This window comes from Marmota marmota, unplaced genomic scaffold (assembly GCF_001458135.2).
Source record: "Marmota marmota marmota unplaced genomic scaffold, marMar, whole genome shotgun sequence".
NCBI classification, from domain to species: Eukaryota; Metazoa; Chordata; class Mammalia; order Rodentia; family Sciuridae; genus Marmota; species Marmota marmota.
In genome coordinates, this window is record NW_026000170.1 from 5,520,256 (window position 1) to 5,529,824 (window position 9,569).

Sequence of the window (9,569 nt, forward strand, 5' to 3'; positions counted from 1 at the left end):
AGAGAGAGAGAGAGGAGAAGAATGCAGTTTTTTTAAAAAAATATCTTTAGTTTGTTTATTTTTATGTGGTGCTAAGGATCAAGCCCAGGGTCTCACACATGCGAGGTGAACGCTCTACCATTGAGCCACAACCCCAGCCAGAGAATGCAGTTTTAACTGAACAAAATTTTGTCATCAAATTATTTTTAAGCCTTGAGTATTTCTTCTTTTTTACCAAAAATATCATTTACATTATGAAAAACAAAAATGCTTCTTGGATTTCATTGATCAGGAAACTACATAAAAGGCAGGAAGCTTGGATGACCTCTGTTTCATCATGCAATCTTTGGGACCTAGAACAAAATTAGCATGTAGTAGCTACTCAATAAAAATTCTTAAATGAATATTTATGATGTTGTTATCTTTATAGGGATATAAAAATGCCAGTGCTTTTTGTGTAAATAAATGTAACTTTTATTTTATCTCCTTATTCTTTTTTTTCTCTTTCTTTCTTTCTTTCTTTCTTTTCTTTTCTTTTCTTTTCTTTTCTTTTCTTTTCTTTTCTTTTCTTTTCTTTTCTTTCATCTCCTTATTCTTTTGGGAAGCAAAATACATATTCTTAATGAATTCTAGGTTCACCCTAGATCCCATTGAAGTTCTATGTAAGTTTTCAGGGGTTTATGGTGTGACCAGGTATTGGGTTTGCTAACCTTGCCTTCAAGGTTATTTGTTCATGAGGGCTTCCTAGGACATGCCCATTGACCCAGCTAGTACCCAGCCCTATGGGCATGTTGGTAGATATCTGCTATTTTAGCTTTTGGGCTTTTATTTCTCATTGAGCAGCTGATCAATGAAGCACCTTTTCCTGCATCAAAATTCTGGAAATGACTAAAAATATATGTTAAATAAATAAATCAGAGAGATATCTAGCTGAGGTTAAAAAATCTTGGAATCTTTTGGTGGGATCAAGAACTGGTGAAAAGTCCTCAAAAGATGGTACTGATATGATGAGGCAAACTATAGCTCAGGACCTCTGTGGGCACCTGCAGCGGTAGCTCAGGCCAGGGGCAGCAAGAGCCCATTCTCAGGAGCAGGAAACCAATTCATACTCCAATTCTCACACCCCTCCTGGGACCCAGCATGCTAATTGTGGTTTTTTTGTCTAGTTGAGAGCAATTATGGGAGCTTAACTTCAGGGGGTCAGGGTGGTATCCAGGGTGGTTTTCATGGAGTCAGGTGAGAACACAACACATGCAGGCATATGGTGTGATCATCTAATCCCAGGTGACTGGCTCTTGAAGTGATCCCCAGCTGCTGCTATTGTTGAATACTCCATCCAGCTGATAGCTTGGGCCTTTGCCCAACAAGTGGTCCACACAAACATGTATAGCAGACAGTCTAAAAGGGGATCTCAGCTGTAAATATAAATATGTAATCAATAATATACAAACATTTGAGGAAAATCAAACAGTACTGAAAAAACAACAAACTCAGAGCTGCCTTGGAATAGAAAGGACTCATCCTGAGATATGAGAAACTCTGAAAAACGTTTTACATATATCAGCTACTTAGATTTATGTCATCTTGGAGATCTTGCTTGGTCCTTAGAGCTTTGCTCAAAGAAGTGAGTACAGGTTCCTCTCCGGTTTCTCCTTTATTAACGTGCAATCATTTCCTCATCCCCAGAGATGAAGAGTGTCCCTCCACCAGGTTTTCCAAAGACAGTCTGCATTTATACTTGTTTTCCAGGTGCAGTCATTCTTAGTGTCACTTTTCAATAGTAAATTATATTCTTACTCAGGGATTCTCTGGGAGACAGAGACAAGACCCAGGATCCTTTTTCTTAGGATCTGTGACTCTCCAAAACCCTGCCTTCCTCCAGGCTGCAGAATTCTGTGTAGGGGATGGTTACACTTGGGATGGGCTGTCTTCTTCTTTAGGCAGTCTGCCAAATCTATTGTCTGTTCACAGAATCCTTTCCTGGGCTCTCTTCTGTTTCCTGTTCATCCATCCCTAATCATGAGCAGTAGGTCCAGAAGGGCACAGGTTATCTAATTGGAGAAGAGACAAGTAAAGGAAAGATGGGTAATATGTCACACCACAAACGTGAGTGTGTACACACACAACCCCACACTCATGCCTGCATGCACACAGTTTAATTTTCTTTTTTTTTTGGAACTGGAAAGTGAATTCAGGGGCGCTTAACCACTGAGCCCCACCCCCATCCCTTTGTTTGTATTTTCTTTAAAGACAGGATCTTGCTGAGTTACTTAGGGCCTCGCTAAGTTGCTGAGGCTGGCTTTGAACTCATGATCCACCTGTCTCAGCCTTCCAAGCCGCTGGGATTATAGGCGTGCACCACCATACCCGGCCAGTTTCATATTCTAAACATGACCCCTCTTGGTCACTAATTCATCTTGTGGCCTGTAGGAAACCTGCTCTGGGTCTTTGTGTCTTGATTTGAGAAGTATCAGAACTCAGATTTATACTCTCCTGAGAAAATCTTCGAGGAACTCTGAAGATCCATTGGTTCAGCTTTCTACTATGCGTAGGCTTTCTTTCCAAATACAACTGCCTGGTGATTATCTAGCCACTCTTCCAACATGTTAAGGAGTAGAATAAAGGGAAGAGAGAAGAATAAAAATAATTTCTAAAAATTAATATACAAGGTGTGTTTGGCAGGCAAGGAATGGATAAGAATCAGCCATCATCCAATGCTGTGAAAAATAAACTGTTGCTGAGTAACCAGATTATCTGGACATGGATAATAGGAGCATCTTATCCTCATGAAAGACAATAAAATGTTTTGCAGTTTATTGAGATGTAGATGAAAATGAAACAAAACAAAAACTTGGCCTAATACTTGACTCATAGTTCACAGTAAACGACTTTTTTTTTTAAATTTATTGCTATGGTGGTGATTGTGGGGCTGGGTTTTGAGGGTCTGGGAAGGAAACTGTCCACAGAAAACAAATTACATATAGAAACAGATAGTTGCTTCCAAAATCCAGTGTGGTATGGCCAGAGCTCTTCCATGGGCTGCCTGATTGAGGCACTTGGTGATCAGCTCCTGATGGTAAAGCTCCTATTTCAAGCATCATCATACTCTGTGGTAGAAAGTCTTGTGACCCTTATTTTTTCCCTCCTTTGGACCCATCTATATGATATGTCACGTGTGACTCCCAGAACCATCATTCTTCCCATTTCCACCTTGCCCAAGCTGAAGATCCCCCTCTGACTGAAGTTCCTGGCCTCTGTTTCCTAGATAGCTTGCATGGTTGGAGACAGAACTGTGGCCTTCATGCTTTAGGTGTCCTATTGAATAGCATTTCCAAATCGCTCAGAGAAAAGTAGATTTCTCTTAAGAAGGTCAAGAAGACCTTTAGGTCTTGAAAGTAGCCACTTGCCTTTCTTCCCTACTATAAATGCAAAAGCCCCCCCCCCCCAAGGCGAGATATAAACCATAACGGACAGCTCTTTAAAACCTGCAGAGCACCCCTCCTTGCCTGCTTCTGTAGTGCAGAGCTGCTACACTGTCTTCACTGGCCTGCCCTCTACCATGCAGGTTTTTATTTTTACTTTTGGTTCAGCTTTATTTATAGGTAGATACAGATATATAGCAGCCTATAATTGTGTGGCCTACTTTGCAGATAATTAAGACGCAGAAATGCATACATATAAAACAGATAATTTAGGAAGTGATTACTACCATAAAACAGTGTTTTTTGCCTCCCAGAGCATTCATTGTAATTTACTTTTAACAGTAGGTGGGAGGTGTTTTTAAAATATAGTTTAACTCTCTTTAAATGTTTGTTTTTATACCTAGAAAATAATGTGTTGAAAAATATAATGAATTTTGTTTTCAGATGGGCCATACCTGGCTAGGACATAGGACTCATGGTGTGTTTTAATATAAAGCCCCCAGTGGAGAGTGAGTTAGCTTCCCTCATTGATCTTTATTCTACCAACACTCCCCTACCACGGCCCCCAAGTCCTTTGCTTCCCTTGATAGGTCGCATGGGACTCACACAATGACAATCAAGAAAGACCTCCTGCTTTGAGATCTCTTCTGCCTCTGGTCCCAGCCTCCCTGCCCTTCATTGTGAAGCTATAAACCCGCCATGCTGGAGCCCCTGTGCCCTCTCTGAGGTCCTCAGCCTGCCTTTCTTGTGGGTTTTATTTCTGCCCTAATACCACTAAGGTGAGTTAGGGTGAATATTTGCTGCACAGATGTCCTCTAATTTTCCTAATGTTTTAGTTCTTTCCATGTCCTACAGCCTGTTCCTCCCACTCCACTGCACAACTACCCACCCTTTTTTGAAGGTGCTTGGAGGAACAAGGCATTGAGAGAACAGAGAGAGGACAGTGCATGTCCAAATCTTCTCATCCAAGGCAAGCTCCCTGTCAGGTAGTATGCTGTGACAAGAGGTCTGCTGCCTCTTCTCCGGACCCCCCTTCATTAAACAACTCCAGGCGCCCCCACTCCTAGGCACATTTTACAGCTTTTGTTCCAGATCATTCTCTGTCTCCACTAACTGTTAAACCTTAGAGATTTCTCCAGGTATCGTCTCAGGAACTGGAAATGTCCTGTAACAATTGGGAAAGGAGGATGATCAGCAAGAATAGAAGAAAGTGCAATGCTAAACCATATTCTTCCTTTAGAAATTTTGATTTTCTTCTTATTTTTGGACAGGTCCTATTTCCACTTGGTGGCTGCTCTTGTCATGAGAATTTATGGTTCTGGTATTGTATTCAACTGCACAGCAATCGAAGGAAACAAAATCTCAGGGATTTAGAGATTTGTCCTCCCTTAGGATCATTTTCCTTCATGAATATTAACTCTATAGATCCAGCTAATTCCTTTACACTGAAGAGATAGGTTATTTGGATTCTATTTTTAGTTGGAGGCCAATCAGCATGGACACTTGTGACTGCAGATGTTTCTGCTCCACCTGTGGCCCCCAGGAGGGGAGGGAACAATTTCAGTAATATATTCCACCTCTTATTTCCCACATGGAAAGTGTTCACAGAAGTGTATGTGTATATATGTGTGTGTGTGTGAGTGTGTGTGTGTATGCGTACATATATACAAAAAAGATTGGCTTGTATACATAAGTTGAAGATGTCCTTGAATGCACCATGTGGAGATTCTAAGCTGCTGGGAGGTAGGCCCTTCTTTGTGTAGCCTGTGAATGTGATTTTTGGAATACCACTAGGCATCTCAGAGACCTCACATAAGAATTTCATCAAGTACATGGTTACTGATTCAAAAGAGTACCTGGGCAACTTCATATTAGAACATTCTTGATAAAAGTATTTTCTCTAAAAGTACTTTCAGAAATGTGAAAACTCAACATAAATGTGAAGTATCATTGCAGCAGCTGCATTGCCAGGGGGTCACTGTGAAACTCTGGGAAGAGGTGAACAGGTTTTTTGATCAGGGAAAATCTTTGCACTTGTCTCATATTCAGGCTTCTATCTGAATGGCTGTTCCAGGGCAGACCTGGGACCTCAGGCCCTGTGGGACTTGAGGGTGGCAACAGGAGACTGTAAGAATTAGAAAAGTTTTTTCTGTTGTTGTTGTTTAAAAGCAAGTTTCATTTTCCTATCATCTATCACTGTGAATACTTTTATGTCAGGTTTTTATTTTTATTTTTTTTAGATGTTATGATACTCTTCTGTCCCCTGACTAAAAATGCAGTCCTTGGAGGCATTTTTTTTTCTGAAGATTTTTCTACTTTTATGTAGCCTTCATTTCTTTTATTAGAGATACCTCTGGCCAAATCACATCATCAGAGCTGTTAAGAATACAGCTTTTGGTATCATGCTGACATGTCTTCAAATCCCAGCTCTGTCACCTCTAAGCCCTGGATTTCTGTGCTAGTTACTAATCTTTCTTTCCTTTCCTGTGACAGGGGAGTGATGGCAGTAGTACAGATGACTTGGGGTTTTACAAGAGTTAAATGAGATAAATGCAAAGAACAGAGCTTTTTGATAAGTGTCCACACTTGTTATCCATGTATTATTAGGCAAAATGAAACGTGGAAACAGATCATTAGGGGCCTGTCAATCTCACATGTGCATCAAAATACTTTGCCTGAAATTTCTCCTGATTTCAGAAGAAATTTTTTTCTTAACTTGAGTTTTCCACTTAACTTGATTTATGTACCATTTATTTGCAGATGTGTTTTGCATGCCAAGGATCAGGCATACTATGTACAGGTAACAAGGAATGTAGAAAGGGAAAATCAATGACTTCAGAGGGAAAAAGGTTTTATGGAGAATCTTATCCAATATGACTGCATAATCAGTTCACTGGTTAATTGTCTTTCTATTTATTTGGGCTATCTGTCCGAGAGATCCCAAATGGTATTGACTGTCAATACTGAGAGAAAATTCTTAAAATGTCCTGCAATAGATTAAAAAAAATATATAATATATATATATATATATATATATATATATATATATATGTATATATATTATATATATATCACAGCTATAATATCCTATTCATATGTCCTAGTCCTCAAAATCCTACTTCATGCAAAGTACTTGGTTTCACATATGTAGGGGATGTGAGAGTGGGAGAATAGAGAGGGAATGGGGGAAAAAAAATTTTGAAGGAAGAAACAGGATTGTTTTGTTTGGAAATCTGTATCTTTCCTGCATCCCTTCTCATCTAATAGGTGGGGTCCTCTATTGTTAGCTGGTATCTCTGCCCTCAGATGGTGAAGGTAATCAGGGTGACACTGCATCAGGGTAGCAGCTGCTGGGGAGAGGGGGGAATTAGAAACTGGGTACCTGGCCAGTGGGAGTTCCAAACTGGGTGTTGCCCCTGACTGAAGAGGGTGATGAAAGTAGCCCAAGATGGAGGGGCCTGCTTTCAGTGGTGGGCTGTCAGGTCATGTGGCAGGTGGGCTTTCAAGTTGCCTGGTGGGAGCCAAGCGATGGCGTTGGAGGATGGGTTCAGAGATGAGCTTGTGCAGTGTGTGGCTGTCAGCTGACTTTAGAGCCTGTGTAAAGTTCTTGGGTGCAGGCAGGCCACTGCACACAGTATCTACGCCATTGCAGAGTCACAAGATGGAGGCTACTCCAATGCTTAGGCCTGGAGCCCTGAATGGCATGGTGGTGGTGATTCCCATGCAAGAACAGGAATATCACTGGTATTCTCACATTTTGAGTCCCAGTTCACAGAGCAACACAGAATGCTGCCTCCCTCTGGCCCACCATCTTGGATTCCTTTGCCACATCTCTTGATGGCATGATTGACCTAGACTATCTAGGTTTGTGTAAGTGCATGCTATGATGTTCACACAAAGACAAAATTACCTACTGATGCACTTATCAGTATGTATCTCTAAATATGTAACAACAGATCCCATAATTATGTACAACTATAATCAACCGATAAAAATTTGAGGAAAAAATATCACTATTGTCAAATAATACATAATTGCACATTATCCTTCTTTAGCCTTCAAGATGGACAGGGAAAGAGCTATCAAACACATACAAAATAATAATAGAAGCTCTGATACTGAATCTTGAATGCCACATTCCAACTTGTGACTCCTTAGCCATAAAGATGCTGAGATGATGATTTCTCCCCAAAGCTTCCTTTGCTTATTAGGTGGCCTGTTGCAGAGAGCCAGAAGTTTATCCCTGAGCCACAGAGACTTGCCATTTCTGAGAGACTTCTGTTCAACTGGCTCTAACTCTATGTGTGGTATGACAAGAAAGGAGGTGGTAAAAGTGAGTGAGAGTAAAGAACACTTCCAATGAGTAGGTGAACTCACAACTTAGTCAACAAGGCATGAATTGAGTGTGGCATACAGTATAATTAATAGTCATTTAGTGCAGAAAATTCCTACCAGCTGTACAAAGCCCAAGAGTAAAGAGCTGATCAGTAAATGGTTATCTGAACAACTAGGGAGACAGTTCTAAAATAAAGCAATGTTCAAGGGCCTAAAGGCTACGTTTTATTACCCTTGCTCTGGGATGAATCCATTACACTTAATAATTGCTGTTAATCAAGTTTCTTGGCCTGGTTAACAGCCCCTAGGAACATTGGGTCAAGGGTCTGTGGGGAGTCTGACCAACAAAGGAACAAATATGAGTGTGAGAGACCCAAATGCTGGAACTGCTCCTCAGTGTGTACCTTCTGCTTTCTTTTTTTGTAGCCTGGTTACCACCCTGTCCTTTGTCAATGCCCATTTCTTCAATGAATCCTCCTGCCTCCTCCTTAGGAGATTAATGAAAGCACTATCCCAAAAAATCTGACATCACTCTTCAATTTAACACCCTATTGCAACTACTCCATGAGTCACCTGGGAATCTTCAGGACAACAACAACAACAACAAAATAACAGGTAAAAAAATGTATGCAATGGGGGCTGGGGCTGGGGCTCAGTAGTAGAGCACTTGCCTAGCATGTGTGAGGCACTGGGTTCGATTCTCAGCACTGTATGTAAATAAATGAATAAAATAAAGGTCCATCAACATCTAAATTTTTTTTAAATTATGCAACAACACCAGCAAGTCCTGTCACCCTGAGAGCAAAGGTACTGTCAAAGAGATGAGAGTCATATCAGAAAGTCAAGAATCAATTCAAAGAGGTTTTCACTGACTAAAGTGGGGGCAACTTAGTGTTGATATGAATAACAACATGCCAAGGCATTAAAACCTCTAATGTGTTAAAAATCCACGAGTTCTTAAAGACATTGGAAATAATATTCAGTGGCATCTTGGGAGCTTGCTGGAGGAACTTACACATTTTTCTGGAAACTGGTAAATAAAGGAAAGAATCAAGAATTCATTTGCTTTCCTGTAGGAATAATACCTCAGATAAAAACAGTTATTAGGGAATTTATTCCTCTTCATAGGAGGGTTCTGAACAATAAGTGAAGAAGAAATGATATTATCCTTTTGCAAATCCCTAAGCAAATAACGGTCAGTGATCAATGATGGCCAGTGACAACATCAAAACAGAGACAATGGGACATATATTCCTCTTGATAAAAGTACAAATCACTACCTTTAAAGGATCCCATAAAATCCTTGTTACATCAGATTAAGCCTCAAGATCCAAATACCAACTTATAGAAAATACAAAGAAAATGTCCAATGACACTATGGAATGCAATCAGAAGAAATCTAGAATGTCAGAAATTCTACAGGAGAAACTCTGGGGTTCTTCAACAAATGATGAGACAAACCAGGACAGAATGTGATCAACTGAATCACTGGCATCCATTTTTCACCCTCCCTACATCCACACCCATATCCTTGACTGTAGCAGACACATTATAAAGTAACAGAAGAGGGATCAGGCCCAGGAGCCTGCCGGCGTGGTACACACACCACCCTAATTGGAGTAGGGGCAGAGCAGAGTCGCCGCCCATGCCAGGAACAGGCTCAGCATCCTGCAGGCGGGGTAATCATGACACCCCAATTGGAGTAGGGGCAGAGCAGAGCCTCCACCTGTGCCCGAAAGGTGGGCAGATCTGCGACTGACCAGCGGGACAGGCCCAGTGGCCTGCCGGTACGACAGACACGTCACCCCATTTGGAGTAGGGGCAGAGCAGAGC

At 41.0% G+C, this 9,569-nt stretch overlaps 1 protein-coding gene and 1 long non-coding RNA gene across 5 annotated transcripts in view; one reads left to right on the forward strand and one right to left on the reverse strand.

Moving 5' to 3' along the window:
• LOC125611837 overlaps positions 1 to 9,550 on the reverse strand; it is a 26,918-nt gene extending 17,368 nt beyond the window's left edge. Inside the window, exon 1 of the long non-coding RNA XR_007342071.1 lies at positions 9,298 to 9,550. This is a non-coding gene — a long non-coding RNA (uncharacterized LOC125611837). The remainder of the gene's footprint in view (positions 1 to 9,297) is intronic.
• Positions 1 to 9,569, forward strand: part of Ctnna2 (catenin alpha 2) — a 992,415-nt gene that overhangs the window by 42,829 nt on the left and 940,017 nt on the right. The gene's annotated exons all lie outside the window — the stretch shown is intronic.